General features: G+C 35.2%; 1 protein-coding gene across 50 annotated transcripts in view; it reads right to left on the reverse strand.

The window, feature by feature from the left end:
- PPFIA2 (PTPRF interacting protein alpha 2) overlaps positions 1-17,683 on the reverse strand; it is a 505,598-nt gene that overhangs the window by 242,776 nt on the left and 245,139 nt on the right. For 11 of the 50 annotated variants that reach the window (XM_054664551.2, XM_063786946.1, XM_063786951.1 and 8 more), the window contains exon 1: positions 14,241-14,348. The exons of 33 other annotated variants lie outside the window; for them this stretch is intronic. The gene's annotated coding sequence lies outside the window, so the exon portion shown is untranslated. Of the gene's footprint in view, positions 1-14,240; positions 14,349-17,683 lie in introns of those variants that run through there. 6 more of the 50 variants (XM_063786945.1, XM_063786947.1, XM_063786944.1 and 3 more) reach the window with 3 other exon arrangements.

The following is a 17,683-nucleotide window of genomic DNA, read 5'->3' on the forward strand; positions in this document are numbered from 1 at the left end:
ATGGTGCAAGAAAGCAAGCTGTAGTCTGTGTCACAGATTTTTTTCTCAAATTTAGTTTGAAATAATTTTAGATGTATAAGAGTTGCAAAGATACTACAAAGAGTTCTCATATACTCTTTACTCAGCTTCACCTACTGTTTGCATCTTACATAATCATGGTACATTTATCAAATATATTAAAATTAATGAAAAACTATAGACTGTCTTCAGATTTTTCAATTTCTACTAATATTATTCTGTTCCAGGATCCAATTCAGGATACAGATGAAATGTTCTATTTCATCAGGTCTCCTTAGTCTCATCTAATTTGTGACAATTTCTCAGTCTCTCCTTGTCTTTCATGATCTTCACATGTTTGAAGAGTACTGGTCACATAATCTGTAAAATGTCCCTCAGTTTGGATTTTTCCGGTATTTTTTCATGATTACTCATGATTACACTGTGAATTTTTGGAAGAGCAGCACAGAGAGGATGTGTCCTTCTTATTGCATCCTTTCACGGAATACAGCCATGGGGATTTTATTTAACTTATTAATTTATTTATTCATTATTTATTTATTTATTTATTGAGACGGAGTCTCACTCTGTCACCCAGGCTTGAGTGCAGTGGCGTGATCTCGGCTCACTGCAACCTCCACTTCCCAGGTTCAAGTGATTCTCTTGCCTCAGCCTCCCAAGTAGCTGGGATTACAGGCACACACCACCATGCCTGGATAATTTTTGTATATTTTGTAGAGATGGGGTTTCACTATGTTGGCCAGGCTAGACTCGAACTACTGACCTCGTGATCCCCCTACCTTGGCCTCCCAAATTGCTGGGATTAGAGACGTGAGCCACCACGCCCGGCATCATGGGGATTGTAAAATGCAATGTTTCCCATTGAGAAAGTGAGGTAAAGAAAAGAACTGTGCATCAAGCAATAGAAAAAAAAATCAATATTCTGTTTTCACTGGCACTTTTGGCCTGCTGTCCATAAGCCAATACTATAAACTAGCAGGTAGGGTGCTGCAAGAATGTCAATACTTCTGCCACATTTATCTTTGCAGGCTTGCCGCCCCTGCAGTTAACTCATGGAGCATCCTTTGTCAGGACATACATCTGCCTCTGTACCATGCCCCTGTAATGTGTCTTCAAAGGGTGCACCATTCCACATCTGTTCTCCATCTTTTATGACCAACCACTACAAAAACTAGAGAGAATCCCCAACTGTTTGTTTTCTTTCGTTCCAGTTAAGAAAATTGATGATAATCTTAAAAAGGGGCTATGAACTCTCATTATCTCTTTCATTTTATCTTCTTCCTCTCTTTTACCCTACATCTGAGCAGGGGGCCATAGTTAGAAGCAATGCCTTCAGGAAGTACGCACTCTTTCCTAAATTAATTCTCAACATGGAGGTATAGGATCAGCTAATAATAATTATATTTTTGAGGAACAGAGAAAGAGGACAAAGGGGAGAGGAGTCACCACTTATAATCCCTACCAGGATAGCTTTGTACTGTGCTAAACACTTTTTGTCAGATCCCATTTAAATCTGAGATGCCTATAAGGTAAGTATCATTTTCTCTATTTGACTGATGAGGAGAGTGGAGTTCAGTAGAATTTAAAAAATTCTTCAAGGTTAGCTGGTTAGTAAATGAGTAGAGACCACAGGTCATAGTATTTTCTCTCTCCCTCACCTGGAGGAATAAATCATTCATACCACCTCGTACGGGTTAAAGCCAGACATCTTGTCAGTGCTTCCTAAAAAAAAAAAAAGAAAGAAAGAAAAGAAAGAAATTGTTTTTCATATGAGATTCTGTGTCTGGGTCCCTGATGATTTCCTATGCCTAAGTATCTACTTGATAATCTCTCCAAAACGCCACTCTTCCAACACTCTGTGTTGCTATTTTCAGTCCTCTCCAGGAACTCTTAAACTAAAGGACATGATCCTCATGCACTGACAACTACTTCAGCCACCTCAACTCTGACCAGTCCCTCAAAGCAGGGAGCCATCTGTTGTTATTTTCACCACTAACAAATATTCACGGCCTCATGTTTTCCCGGCACATAGTGAACACGCACTTATCTTCCCCCTTTGAAACTAGGTGTGGCCATATTCAAATCAAAATCCTACCCTTTGGTAGTTATAAGACACACAAAAAAACTGAGGCAGGTATTAGAGTTAGAATTCTAGTCTCTCTGGCCCAAACTCTGACCTCATAACCACTGCAAGATGCCCTCCCTATCCTATAGAGCCTAGTACTACACTACCCCCTCCCAACTTTAGCCTCCACATATAGTAAAGTGCTTGGAACACAAAAAACACTTCATAAATTGTGCTGAATGAAATCATTTCCATGAGTGTTTATGGATTTTGAGTTCATTTGTACCTTTTACCTAAAATTCTAGCCACTTTAATTTGGAGAGCTTCCAGAGCAAAGGGCACAGATCCCAGGCATAACAACGCTTTGCGTATACAGCAACCAATATCTTGTCAACCCAGGAAAGTTCCTCCATTGATACCTAGTAGAAATAGCCCAGTTTTTAAAGTCCTCAAAACTATAACAAATTATTTGTTTTTAAAATTTAACTTAAATTAATACAATCAGATTTTTGTGTTATTTGGGTATTAGAGTATGTTAAAGCACATATATCCCAGGGACATAGAGTTTCCGTTTCAAAAAGTCATGCATTCATGTGTGCTAATGACGATCCTATCCTGACCCGCTATGTGACTTGTATCTCTAAACCATAGGCTTTCCTGAATTTTATCTGTTAATTTAACCCTGATTTCTCAGCAGCAGCTTCTCTTTGTAAATAGACTTGCCTCTTCTGTGTCTGACCTCTGCTCCTCATAATCAGATTAACTCAGATAAAGCTGCTTCAGGGAAGAGGTCAAAACCGTTGCCAAAAATAATAGTTGCCCTACTTCAGTCTATTTTCAACAGAGTAGCCAGGAGATCCTGTTCACACCAAAGTCCAATCAGCCCTACTGTTAGCACTCTGCTCACAAGCCTCCAGTGGCTTCCGACCTCACTCACAGTAAAAGCCAAGTCATCCTTTAGCCTATGATGTCCTACATGATTTGAATTCCCTTCCATTGATTTTTGTCACTGATTTTTAAAAATCCGAATTCATTCTCATGTAGCTGAATTGTCCTCTTTGCTTTAAGTATGCCAGGATTATTTCTACCTCAGGGCCTTTGCACTTGATATTCCCTTCACCTTTTCCAAGATAGTTATTCCCTCACCTCAGTCAAGCCTTTATTTAGATGCCCCCTTCTCATCAAGGCATTCTCTGATCTCCTTATTTAAATATATGACACCCCTTCTTTGCTTTACATTTAATCAGAACATGTATCACTATCTAGCATATAATAAATTTGCTTGACCTCTTTTGTTTACTGTCTATGCCTCCTGAATACTGTGTAAGCTCCATGATACAGGCACTTTTCTCTATTTCGAGCACTGTTGTATTACAGAGCCTTAAAAGTACTTGGCACTTACTAGATTACCAAAACACATTTATCACACGACTGAAAAAGTAAATGAATAGACACATCATTATCGATTTTTGCAAATGTTTGAGGCATGTATTATTATTACCCAATAATGCTAGCCAGCTAATACAGCTAATTTTATGTGGTCATATTTACTAAAACTTTACACTTTTGTTAGAGGTTTATCATTAGTATTTTTATTTTTAAATGAAAATTTAAAAAGAATATGCTAAAGGCAGTATTCTTTTCAAGGTGAAAGTTGGCTCTTAGGCATATGTAATGCTCCTAACACTGCTATTGTCAATTTGTTGCTAAGAAAGATCAAAGGAGAAATTGAAAGCCAAGGATGCATAGAGCTAGGAGATATTAATGTGGCTTTGAAGAGGAATATATCCGAGCCCTGGCAGTGGGAGAGTTTCATAAAATAGGGCATTTTCTCTCAGAAAAAGGGACGTGCAGTTTTCGGAACACTTCTCTGTTTTCCAGTGGAACACCATATTTTCACAGAAACCATGCCCTGACCTGATTTATAATTTTGAGAAAATAGTTCAAATGCCCTTTTCTCATTATGAGAAGATCATACTGCTGCCACCACAAGCATTTCACCACTGATAATTTTAATACTGACTCTCAGAGAACCAAGTAAGTAGTTGAACTTAATTCCCCAGAAATTATTTTGCAAGAAAATTTACCAGCAGTTGCTGCCTACATAAAAATGATATGGAACTGCAAACTTGCCATTTAAGAATCAGCCATTTCCCTAAAACAAAGGAAAATTGGTTATAGATTAAGAAACATTTGTGCAATGTAGAATCAGTTTTCGGTTCTGGCTGCATGTTTACCTGGGAACTTTTGAAAATATTCGTATGTGATATTTCATGTCTATACTTCTCCCACTTCCAAAGATATTCTAATTTAGTGAGTCTTGGTAGGTCCTAGTAATCACTATTTTTGACAAGTTCATCCAAACGATTTAATGTGCAACTAACTTTAAGGGAAACATGTAGTGGGAGAAAATGTATACAGGCATATCTGCCTAATACTCTTCACTGATGATTCATTCATTCATCCTAAATTACATCAAGTACCCACTATGTGCTAGGAACTGTGCTAGGGGAAAAAGGTGATGGGGTTTAGACTGTAGTCTAGAAAAAATAACATTGAGCAGAAGAGCAGAAATTACTATTCAAATGTTAATACCACTGCTACATTAATCTCAACAACACACTATTGATAATTTCTTTCCTTTTAGTCTCACTCAAGTTAATCTAATTTATTTGTAATCATTTATCTAAATAATATCTAAGATCTAGTATAACTAGTCATCTATAATCTAATGCAACTTGTACCACTCCACTGCTTCCCTGTTTGGAATGCCTCCTCTAGGACAAAACACACCCTCCATCAAAAGCCGTATGTCTATGGAAATTTTAAGAGAGACAGAGGAAGAGAAAGAGAATTCAACTTCACTTCAAAACCAGACAAAAACTCTCCACTTCAAAACCTTGCATATGGATTCTTTTCTCTAGACTAAACATTCCCACTTCCCATAAATAACACTTCTTTCTCTCTGATGAGTCCTTTCCGCCTCTCCCTCCCACTGCCACTGCCCTGGTCTGGACCAGTTCCTCCGATGAGGACTGTGGTAACAACCTTCTAACTGATTTTTTTTAATTTTTTTATTTTTATTTTTATTTTTCCTTTTAGAAGCTTCACCCTCCAAATAGTCCTTCACTATTCCAAGAATATCTCTGATACCCAGATCTGCTCATCCACACTGTCCAAAAAAACAAAACAAAAAACAAACAAACAAAAACTCTGTCAAATTTCCACCGTCCACATGATAAAGACCAAATGGTTTTCCCACTGACCACATCATAAGACCAAGTGGTTTAGCATGACACACACAGTCTTCTAGAACTTGACTCTGGTCAAATTCTCCAGTGCAGCTCTAGCTAGCCAAGTCTAGATATACAGGATTACTCATCCTTTTGTTATTTTGCTAAAAAAAAAAAAAAAGTTTCATTCCATGAGGAAATAAAAGAAAAAAACCTTTTTAGTCATTTATGTAAATTTTTATAAACTTATAGATAAACTGTGAATTAAAATCTATTCTTTGTACAGTAATTAATTATCTCTGGTCCCTAATAAGTTGAGTACATTGCTTATTTTTCTCTAGTTATAAATTTTATATTTAAAAATTGACCTAAAAGCCTAAATAGCCATGTAAATGCATATGTATAAACAAGGCAAAGCTATTTTAAGCAGAATCTACAATGTATGAAAAACTGGGGCAAACTAAGTAATGCTTAGTCTTAAAACTCATTAAAAACAAAATTCTTTTTGTTATTGTAGCATTTTAAAAAATACAATTTTTAATTGTATTTGAGCAAATACAATTAAGTACAATTAAATAAATTTAATTTAATTTGAGCAAAACAATATATTTAAAATAAGATGATTAAAGTTAGACAGTGATATATTGGAGACATTATTATTTGTTTTGAGATACTTTCATGTGCAGCTAATGAGAAATAATTAAATTATAAAGTAATTATAAATAAATTAGGTATTTCCCATATATTTAAAAGTCTTAATCAATGCAAAATTCTCTTCCTCGTAAATTCTTGAAGCTCAGAGATAATGGAACTATGGAAAGAACAGGCAATCTATAGAATGGGATAAAATTTTTGCAATCTATCCATCTGACAAACGGCTAATATCTAGAATCTACAAGGAACTTAAACAAATTTACGAGAAAAATCAAACAACCCCATCAAAAAGTGGGCGAAAGATATGAACAGACACTTCTCAAAAGAAGATATTTATATGGCCAACAAGCATATGAAAAAAAAGCTTATCACTGGTTATTAGAGAAATGCAAATCAAAACCACAATGAGACACCATCTCACACCAGTTAGAATGGCGATCATTAAAAAGTCAGGAAACAACAGATGCTGGAGAGGACATGGAGAAATAGGAATGCTTTTACACTGTTGGTGGGAGTGTAAACTAGTTCAACCATTGTGGAAGACAGTGTGGTCATTCCTCAAGGATCTAGAAATAAAAATACCATTTGACCCAGCAATCTCATTACTAGGTATATACTCAAAGAATTATAAATCATTCTACTATAAGGACACATGTACAGCTATGTTTATTGCAACACTATTCTCAATAGCAAAGAATTGGAACCAACCCAAATGCCCATCAGTGATAGACTGGATAAAGAAAATGTGGCACATATATACCATGGAATACTATGCAGCCATAAAAAAGGATGAGTTCATATCCTTTGCAGGGACATGGATGAAGCTGGAAACCATCATTCTCAGCAAACTAACACAGGAACAGAAAACCAAACACCGCATGTTCTCACTCATAAGTGGGAGTTGAACAATGAGAACACATGGACACAAGGAGGGGAACATCACACACCGGGCCCTGTCAGGGGGTGGGGTGCTAGGGGAGGGATAGCATTAGGAGAAATACCTAATGTAGATGACGGGTTGATGCATGTAGCAGTGGTACATTCCCACTTCCAAATATATTCTGATTTAGTGAGTCTTTTTACGTCCCAGTAATCAGGATTTTTGACAAGTTCCTCCGAATGATTTAATGTGCAACTAGGTTTAAGAGAAACATGCAGCAAACCACCATGGCACATGTATACCTATGTAACAAACCTGCACATTCTGCACATGTATCCCAGAACTTAAAGTATAATTTAAAAAAAAAAAAAAAGAAAAGGGAAGAAAGGGCCAAACTACTCAAAAGAATGCTGAAAATAAGGGGCTCAGTTGAATATGTTGAAAGTAATGGTAGAGAGGCTGTTAATGCTTCATCTTGGCAAAGACATAGAAAATCTTGGTGATTAATCAAAAGGTCAGAATCCATTACTCTATTTCCTTTCCAAGTGTTTTCCCCAGGATGGTTTTTGTTTGGTGTTTTATTGAGCTCTTGCTTCCTCTGCAAGTGAGCCTAATCTATATGCAGCTCTGGAGCAATGTCTAGCAATTGATTGTTATTTTCTGGACTCTGGCTGCAGGCTTGTCCATGAAAGTTGGAAGGTCTACCACAAAAGTGCAAGTGGAGGCTCAATGCTGTCCCCCTTCTTTTTCCTCCACCTCTGTTCCACACAATGAGTTCCCTCTTGTACATGTGTATGCCCTGAGCCACATGTACCAGCTTCTCAACTACAAGCAGTCTCCTTTTGGCTCTATGGTCCTAAGGATACACATGTCAGAGATGAGGTTTGCAGACAAAGGAGGAGGCCCATTCAGTCCTTAGAAATAGGCTCAGAGCATTGGATTAGGGATTTTCAGGGTTCCTGGTACATGCAGATGGTGTAGAAGAGGTAATGGGATACTGAATTGGATCTAGATTCTTGGCCTCAGGAACATCTGTTCTAGTGGTAAGGAATGAGACCAAAAGAAGACCAGAGCAGGGCTGAAGCACAGAGCATCCGACAGGGTTGCCTCGATTTTCTCACATCCCTGATGTACAGTAAGGATTTAGTACCAATAAGTCATTTAGCAGCTGCTGTATCATGAAAATGTTTCCATGCTGGTGGAAGGAACCAGAATGAGGATGTCAGAAGTTATCTGCAAAGTTACATTAGGCTTATACAATATTTTTTGTACTCATATTTCTACAAAGACCTCAGTTATAACTTTTATTATTTGCTTATGCCTATCATTCCATTAGAATACTTCTTTTCTTTCTTGTCTGCCTGAAAATTTTGCAAGTTTTCTTTAAAAGCCCAGGTCAAACTTATACTCTGTATGAAACTTTCCCCAATCTTCCATCAGCAGAATTAACTTATGTTTAGATAGCACTTTATACACAATTCTAACTTAACACTGCCACACAGCATTACATTTAGGAATATGTATTTTCTCTATTAGAATATAAATTCACTGAACACATGATATTTGCTCATTCTTCCTTTACCCCAAACCAAATACAGTATTTGGTATATATATACAAAGGATACAACTAACTTTTGATGAATTGAATTAAACACATATGTTAAGTTTCCTATTCCTACACTGTTTTGTTTATCTTTTTCTTGAAACTAACTTTTATCAAGATCTTTTGTGGAAAATGTGACAGAATATTCTAGGTATTATATAACCAGGATGGTCTAAAGTAGGCAAATTACCTTTATTGATTCAGCCAATCATTTGGAAACCTTTATTTCTGCAAAGGGCCAGATAGTAAATAATTTAGGCTTTTCTGACTATACAGTCTCTTTCCTGCCACTCAACTCTGATGTTATAGCACAAAAGCAACACAGATAATATGTATACAGCAGGCATGGTTGTGTTCCAGTAAAACTTTATTTACAAAAACAGGTAGCAGGCCAGATGTGGCCCTGATCTATACCAGCACTTCTTAAACATGGTTACACAAGAGAATAAGTCCTAATGCTTTAAAGCATCCAATTATACACTAACTTCTCTCATACACATACAGAATGGTGATAGTTATGTACTATCTTAAGAGAATTGAGAAAATAGTTATTCAAATAGTATTATTTTTTTTCTATGGTTCAGATGAGCAATGCTGGCTGACAGAAATGCTTATCTAGACACTAGACTTCCATTCATAGATAAGCCTAAGACTATATGATATTTTTAACACAAGCTACCATTGGTTCATATTGATTTTCTTTCCAGACAGATCCGCTTAGGTCTTTTATACTTCATTTGTTTTATTATATCTAAATGGAAACTGCATATTCATCATTATTAATTCTTTTCTTGTGGGTTTTATAAAGAAAATCTCCCATTTCTTCCATAATAAAGCAGTATTTTTTTCAATCTATATCTTATGAGCTTGAAATTGTATAGATACAACTAAAATCCAGAACATAATTATTATTAAAATGTCTGGGAAATTGTTTTTAATTGAGTTTTATATGTACCTCCTAAGTGACTTTTTGTATCCAATACTCCATCCAAGCTCTGTAGATGTTATCAAGGCCCAAAACTTGAAATCTCAATTAGCTCCTCTCTTTTATTTTTTATTCAGTTTGTTAGAAAAGTTTGTTGGATTTATTTTTCAAAACACATCCAGCATATAACCACTAGCAACCATGCTGGTCTGAGTCACCTTTATCTTTCCTCTCAATTACTGTAGTAACCTCCTAACTGATCTTTGCTTCTGTCCCTGTCTCCTTCAGTCTACGCTAGGCATACTAGCTAGAGGAGTCCTTTTAAAACATGAAACATATTTGTCTCTCCTTTGTTCAAAACCCAAAGAGTAATCAGTTTTAGATGGAGAAAAATTTATGAGAAACTGGAGAGACCTGTCCAATGTCACATAGACTGGTAGGTCTGGGCACTAGAGCACAAATATCTATCATTGAATCTGAAACCTTATCACATAACCAAAAGTTTCTAAATGTAAATTCATGTGCTATTTGTTTTCTTAGTATTAGACATTTTAAAAAAATAATATCAAAGAGTGTCTACTCCTACTTCTGACATAAAAAAGTGCTAAGTTCCTTAGATCTCAATTCTAGTAGTCACATTGTATTAAACTTCAGGGTGGGGCATTAACTTTATTATAGGTACGCAATATATAAATATATGTATGCTTCTTCATCTCTGAAATAAAGTTTATAGTATAAATACTATATCCCTTGTGTATTATCTGCAAGGATCAAATGAGATAACATTTATGGTAAGAGCTTTGTGGGGCCGGGCACGGTGGGTCACGCCTGTAATCCCAGCACTTTGGGAGGCCGAGGTGGGTGGATCACCTGAGGTCGGGAGGTCGAGACCAGCCTGACCAACATAGAGAAACCCCGTTTCTACCAAAAATACAAAATTAGTCTGGTATGGTGGCACATGCTTGTAATCCCAGCTATTCGGGAGGCTGAGGCAGGAGAATCACTTGAACCCAGGAGGCGGAAGTTGTGGTGAGCCAAGATCATGCCATTGCACTCCAGCCTGGACAACAAGAGCAAAATTCCATCTCAAAAAACAAACAAACAAACAAACAAAAAACAGCTTTGTAAAACTTAAAGAATTATAAATAGCAAGAGTTTACTTTCTTTTTTTTTTTTTGTTTTTTTCTCTCTTTTTAAAATTTATTTATTATTATTATACTTTAAGTTTTAGGGTACATGTGCACAATGTGCAGGTTAGTTACATATGTATACATGTGCCTTGCTGGTGCGCTGCACCCACTAACTCATCATCTAGCATTAGGTATATCTCCCGATGCTATCCCTCCCCCCTCCCCCCACCCCACAACAGTTCCCAGAGTGTGATGTTCCCCTTCCTGTGTCCATGTGCTCTCATTGTTCAATTCCCACCTATGAGTGAGAATATGCGGTGTTTGGTTTTTTGTTCTTGTGATAGTTTACACATGCACACGTATGTTTATTGCGGCATTATTCACAATAGCAAAGACTTGGAACCAACCCAAATGTCCAGCAACGATAGACTGGATTAAGAAAATGTGGCACATATACACCATGGAATACTATGCAGCCATAAAAAATGATGAGTTCATGTCCTTTGTAGGGACATGGATGAAACTGGAAATCATCATTCTCAGTAAACTATCACAAGAGTTTACTTTCACAGGTACTTTAAAGAATAGAAACAACATTACTTCATTGGGATCCAAACCAAAACAGAACCTTTTGTCCAATTATTATCAGTGAGATATTTAGATGTGTAGATGGTGAAACTCTAGATTATGCCCCTTCTCAGTGGCTCACAGACTTCCAAATATTACACAGAAATTAGAAAATGGTAAGAGAAAGAAGGTTTTCCATTTTAGCCATCATCTTGATGACAAAAGACCTTCAAATTTTATTATTGAAGGATTCCTATTTCATCCTCCTCCAACTTTTGGACTAAAAGTTGAGACCAGGGTGAAATACCAGGTATAGAGCCCAAGTGAACAAGCTTTTATTTGCAGGCATTTATATAGGGTCTTTTCTCTGTCCCAAGGAGCTTAGGGGCCTTGGTGCCCTTGAAATCTCTGTCTTCTTCACCCATATTTTCTTGCTTCAGGAAAATACTTCAAGGTCTTGCTTTCTGAACCTGCTCACTCCACCTAACCTTTTTTTTTTTTTGCTCTTGATTCCTGACTTCCTCTGTGGACTCAAACTATATAAAGTCTGTCCCCATCTCAAAGTTGTGGATCACCTCTACTCACTTCTACAACCACATATGCTTTCTGTGGACCTAGAACAGGTTGGAATTCTGGGAATCTAGCTTGAACAAGAAAGGAACTTGGACGTCATCTTTAAAGAAAATGTTCTCCTTTTTCCCTGAATACAAAGGACTCAGCATCATTTTGGTGAGAACTCAACCTTGCCTTTCTTCATCAGAAGTAAAAAGTGAATGTTTTTGAAAGCTCAGAACCATTCTATGCTATCTGTTAGATGTTAAACGCAACTGGAATTTAGAAGAGGAGAAAAGAACACACACCAAAGATAAAAGCAACCTCACCACTCCAACTGCTTAATTTCCTATGCTTCATGTTTTGGTTTCTTCAGTTGGCAGGTTCCAAAAGTTATCTTTACACATATTCAAAATGTCAATTGTATTTCAGAATCCAAAAAATATATTTTCCAAACAGCTATTATATATATTTATTATATATCAATATTTTCCAAGCAGCTATTATATATATTTCCTTAATAACATATATACAAATAAACAGATGAGGCAGGCAGATGCATACAAATGTGTGTGTTTCTGTATGTGTGTGTGAGCTCCAATCACACTTCCCACAGGAACCATACATTTCTCATGAGCTCCTGTAATTTGAACTTTACCACACTTGTCTTCATATTAACTTTTCCAATTAATCACATAGAAACTCAAACTCGTTTTACATTTGAATCTGGTAATTGTGTAATCTTTATCAGCAGAGCAAAAAGCTGAAATAAATTTTAAAACAGGTATATACAATATCATATCTAGAATGTATTAATTACTTAGGTATGAGACACTGTTCAAAGCTCTTTACAGATTTTATTTCTTTAATTCTAAAGACAACATCATGAGATAAGTTCTATGATTGTACCAATTTTAGCAACAACAAAGGAGATATGGAAAGTCACAAATGTGTGTGGCAGGCATAGCAGGAATTTAAACAGATGATCACCCCGAGTTAAGAATAACCTGTAGAATTTCCGATTTGTGGGTGGAAGAAGAATTCTCGCTCTTAACTGTTTTTTAAAAAATTAATATAGTGATGTACTAGTTTTGTATAGTCATCATAAAAGAAAAAATCTTCAAAGAAATTGCTATTACAAACAAAATATTCATGACTAACAAGCATAAAAATAAGGCCATGTCTGAAATCATGTTCACCCACATGAAACATTAAACTCAGAATCAGCCAGGGAGGCTGATGTGCAACTAATTAGAAAACATTCTGATTAGTTTTCTTTATAGTTTTCCTTGTTTTTCATCTTTATCCTTTCCTTAATCTTCAAATGGCAGCTGGGTAGATGTGGTGAAGTTACATCCACAACAATAAATTACCAGGAAAAGGAAAGCCATGTTCAATAAGATTTTCATTGCAAGATACATAACAAAAAAATCTGTTAATTTTCAAGCAAAGCAATGAAAGCTGAAAACTCCCTAGCATACAGAGATGATTCTGAAAAATATTGGGTCAATTTTGTGACCATTTTTGACCCATATCTGGGCATTTTCCAATAGTGTCAAGAGACATCATTTACATTTGAAAATCCGTATACAAAGGAAAAAAGAAACCTCTCACCACTGCCAACAGACACTTTGTGATGGGAGTGTCAATTAGCACAAACTTTTGGAAAATTATTAAGAAAATAATACATCTTCAAGGAAAACATTATAAGAAAATAATTAGAAATGAACATCAAGATTTATAAACAATAATATCCATAGGTAAAATTGATTAAAATGTAATTTATAATCATGCAAATTTGGATAACATAGGAAAATATTTCAAATAATAGTACATTTTTAAAAAGCACTGTACAGGATTATATCTACTAGTAGATTTCAAATACATAAAAATATATTCAAAGTTGCATCAAGCTATTTCCTCTATACTGTAGGTTCTGTGAGGGGAAAAACAAAAAACAACCCTGATGTTTACTTTCATACCTTCGGCATCTACATCAGTATATGGAACATAATCAATGCTCGGTGCAAAAAAGAAAGTTAAATGATGAATGAATACATATATTTCCCTTCATAGATATTCAATATATGCCTGGTAAGCAGTCCTTTAAGAACCCAACATTTCCAAGTCCTGAGCTGATTGTCTAACTGAATAGACCAAACATTTCTACAGGAAGCAGACAGTGTCTATTCAAAGAAAGAGTCCTTTCTTCTACTCTTAATTTTGCTAAATTGGGCAGTACAATGTTTATGTTTGTTAATTTGAAAAAAAAAAGATAATAGTCTAACAACTTTTTAGGTTTCTTGTGCAGTTTATGTGACACAAGGCATGAAAAATATTTAGCATATAAACACATAGCACTAAATAAATCAGAGGTGCAGTTACTCCAGTAAACGGAATCTCTCAAGGCCTATAGAGATGTATTGTGTGATTTATTTTTTCTGCCTGCTTTTAAGTTTTTTTCTGTAGTGTCCGTCAATGTCAGCATGTTAGCTAACAATGTGTTTAATACTTAGCAGATGCTGTCTTATCATCCCTTACTTAAAGTCCCTTAACGGCTCCCCAATGCCTTCATTACAAAATCTAAACACCTCATGCTGACACAAAACATACCTGATGTCCTGGTCGGCCTCTGCCTCTCCCTTCCCATCTCCCACTGCTATCTCTTATGTACCTGCAGCCAAAACAAATTACTTACATTCTCTGAGCATTCTACCTTCTAAACTTTGTGATGCTGGACCCAGCCTAAAATAGAATTTTTCTTTAATCTAAATTCTAATCTTCCTCTAAAGTTAACTCATTAGTTTTTATTGCACTTACAAATAATTTTAGCCTTTCTCAAAAATGTTTAATTTCTAAACTTTTTATTGCTTATTTTTATTTCAAAATATTTGGGGTTCAGGTGGTTTTTGGTTACATGGATGAGTTCTTTGGTGGTGATTTCTGAGATTTTGGTGCACCTGTCATTCGAGCAATATACTGTATACTCAATATGTAGTCTTTTTTCCCTCACTCCCCTCCCATTCTTCCCCACAAGTCCCAAAAGTTCATTACCTCGTTCTTATGCTTTTACAGCCTCATAGCTTAGCTTCCACTTATAAATAAATGAGAACAAAATATTGTATTTGGTTTTCCATTCCTGATTTACTTCACTTAGAATAATCACCTTCAGCTTCATCCAAATTGTAGCAAAAGACATTATTTTGTTCCTTTTTATGCCTGAGTAGTATTCCATGGTGTTAAGTAAAAAGCTTCTGAACAGCAAAATAAATAATCAGCAGAGTAAACAGACAACCCACTGGGTAGGAGAAAATATTTACAAACTACGCATCTGACAAAGGAATAATATCCAGAATTGACACAGAACTCAACCAAATCAGCAAGAAAAATAATAATAATCCCATCAAAAAGTGGGCAAAGGACATGAATAGACAATTTTCAATAGAAGATATACAAATGGCCAACAAACATGGAAAAATGCTCAACATCACTAATTATCAGGGAAACGCAAAGTTAAACCACAATGAGATACCAACTTATTCTTGCAGGGATGTCCATAATTTAAAAAGTCAAAAAACAATATATGTTGGCATGGATGTGGTGAAAAGGGAACACTTTTACACTGCTGGTGGGAATGTAAACTAGTACAACCACTATGGAAAACAGTATGGAAATTCCATAGAAAACTAAAAGTAGAACTACCATTTGATCCAGCAATCCCACTACTGGGTATCTACCCAAAGGAAAAGAAGTCATTATACGAAAAATAATCATGCACCTGCAAGTTTATAGCAGCAAAATTCGCAATTGCAAAGATATGGAACCAACCTAAGTTCCCATCAACCCAGTGGTTAACTTTTTATTTTGAAAGAATTTTAGATTTATAGAAGAGCTATAAAGATAGTACACAGAGTTCACATGTACCTTTCATCCTCTTTCCTCTAACATTGACATCTTATGGTATGTTCACCATACTAAGAAATTAATATTTGTGTAACAGTTTACTTTTATTTTTAAAGATGATTTCATGTAGTTTTAAAAATCTATGCCACTTGAAATTGGTCAACAATATATAATAAAGGTAGAACAATCAGGCATACATAGGTGGGTAACCTTTCTCTGAAGATCAGTGTCATAAGAATGTTTTCTCTATATTTTCCATTAGCAAATTATGAAGTGAATCCAGATTTGTCATCTATGACATTTAAATGGCAATAAATTAGCAGCCTGCTTTGTATATGATTTTCCCCTCAGTGCCAGAATTAAACTGCATTGCTCTACAAAAATGAACAAGCAAAGAAACCACAAAGTCATATTCAAGTATTTGTTTTTTATCTTCTTGTTTACCCGTATGATTATTTCTTGAATTAATACTACATGAGCAGATTGATTTGGAATTGTTACAACAGACAAAAAATCTTTTATCTCTGCCTCACTAGAACTTCCAGAATTTAATTAAAATTTATTCATTGATTCTGCCCTCTTCTATCCCAGTCAAGTTCCTCCCCTGAACAAATACAGTATATAGGGTCAGTGCAATGAGCAGAATTGCTCAGAAAATGTCCTCTCTCCTATTAACCTTACCCACATGTGAACATCTACTGATGTTAGCATTTAAAACACCTTATCCTTCTTTTATTCTAAAAGAAAATTAATTTAAGTAATAAGTAAAATTCAGAATTAAGGTCTTCACTGTTACATTCTATCATAGTGCAATTCACATATTAAGTTGCTAAATAATGACAACACCTGTAACTTTTCTTCTGTAATCATCTGAGCAAATGAATTAACTGTAAGTTAAGTTACTTTATTTTGACACTTCTAAGAGTGCTTTTTTTAAAATTAGGATTTTCATACATGTAACTTTAGGACATTTTTGGAGGTATGCACTGTCTTATACTGTATCCACATGCAAGTAAACTCACTTACTAAGGCTGAAATTAGAAATAAAACAGTTTAAGGAAATTTGGTATTCTTAAATCATGCAATTCTGATACAACTAAATGATACTTTTTTTGACACATATGACCATTCAAAATAATTACTTTTATACAATGATAAAGTTGATGTCTGTTTTAAACAATAAATATACTAAATTATCCTGCATGGGCTACCTTTATTCCCTGTTTAAATCCACTGTGCTTTCCTTGATACAAGATTGGTAGAAATAAATTAACTCATTTATTATTCTATGACATTTTATCATTTAAGCTGTAACTTATGCTTTTATTATAGAGAAGAATCTCTGGTGGATTCTTAGAGACTTTCTTCTTATCCACTTTTTTGCATTCCTTAAGTGTTGTTTTCTGCTATTATATTCAATCTTTAAGATCATATACAGCTAAAATAAATTTAATGAGAGAGAAAGTATGTGTTTCTATTACTGGCATTGCCGTGAATTTTATATCACTGGTTTGCTTTGGTATTTTTACACTGAAAAATGAAGATACATAAAATCATCATAATAAAAAACAAACTGCCAATTAAAATTATACTTTATTTATAATGAACAGTATTTGAGAGGTGCTGAAGTAACTAATGCTAACTCAAGTAATGGGGGGTACAAGGTTACCCCTTTCTTTCCTACCAGCTACATGTACCAAAGAGTAAATCAAAAGAAACCTTTCCTGTAGGATAAAAAGCCTGCTGTGTTTCCGAAATCTTGAAGATTACCCAACATAGATATAAACACACTCTGATAAATGCAAATAACATACAAATCTAAAAGCATATTATTTATATTCATAAATACGCTGTGTTTACACAAATTAATAAAAATGTAAATAGCAAAAATTCTAAAGATTTTGCTACAATTATTTTAGCTTTATCATCAATTTCTCTTTCTGACTTGGGTTTGGATTTAGCTGCTCTTCAACTACTCTGATGGCCAGTCTAGGCTACTGAAGACTATCACTTGCTTTATTCATCAGCTTAGATGCTTATACTACACCTTCTCAGTGAGTGTCATCTGGATGTTTTAAAGTCAACTCAAATTCAATGTCTTCAAAACTTACCTCCCCCACATTTTCTCTTTTTGAATATTGTTTGATAAACAC

The sequence above is a fragment of the Pan troglodytes genome, chromosome 10 (assembly GCF_028858775.2).
Source record: "Pan troglodytes isolate AG18354 chromosome 10, NHGRI_mPanTro3-v2.0_pri, whole genome shotgun sequence".
In the NCBI taxonomy this organism is placed as follows: Eukaryota; Metazoa; Chordata; class Mammalia; order Primates; family Hominidae; genus Pan; species Pan troglodytes.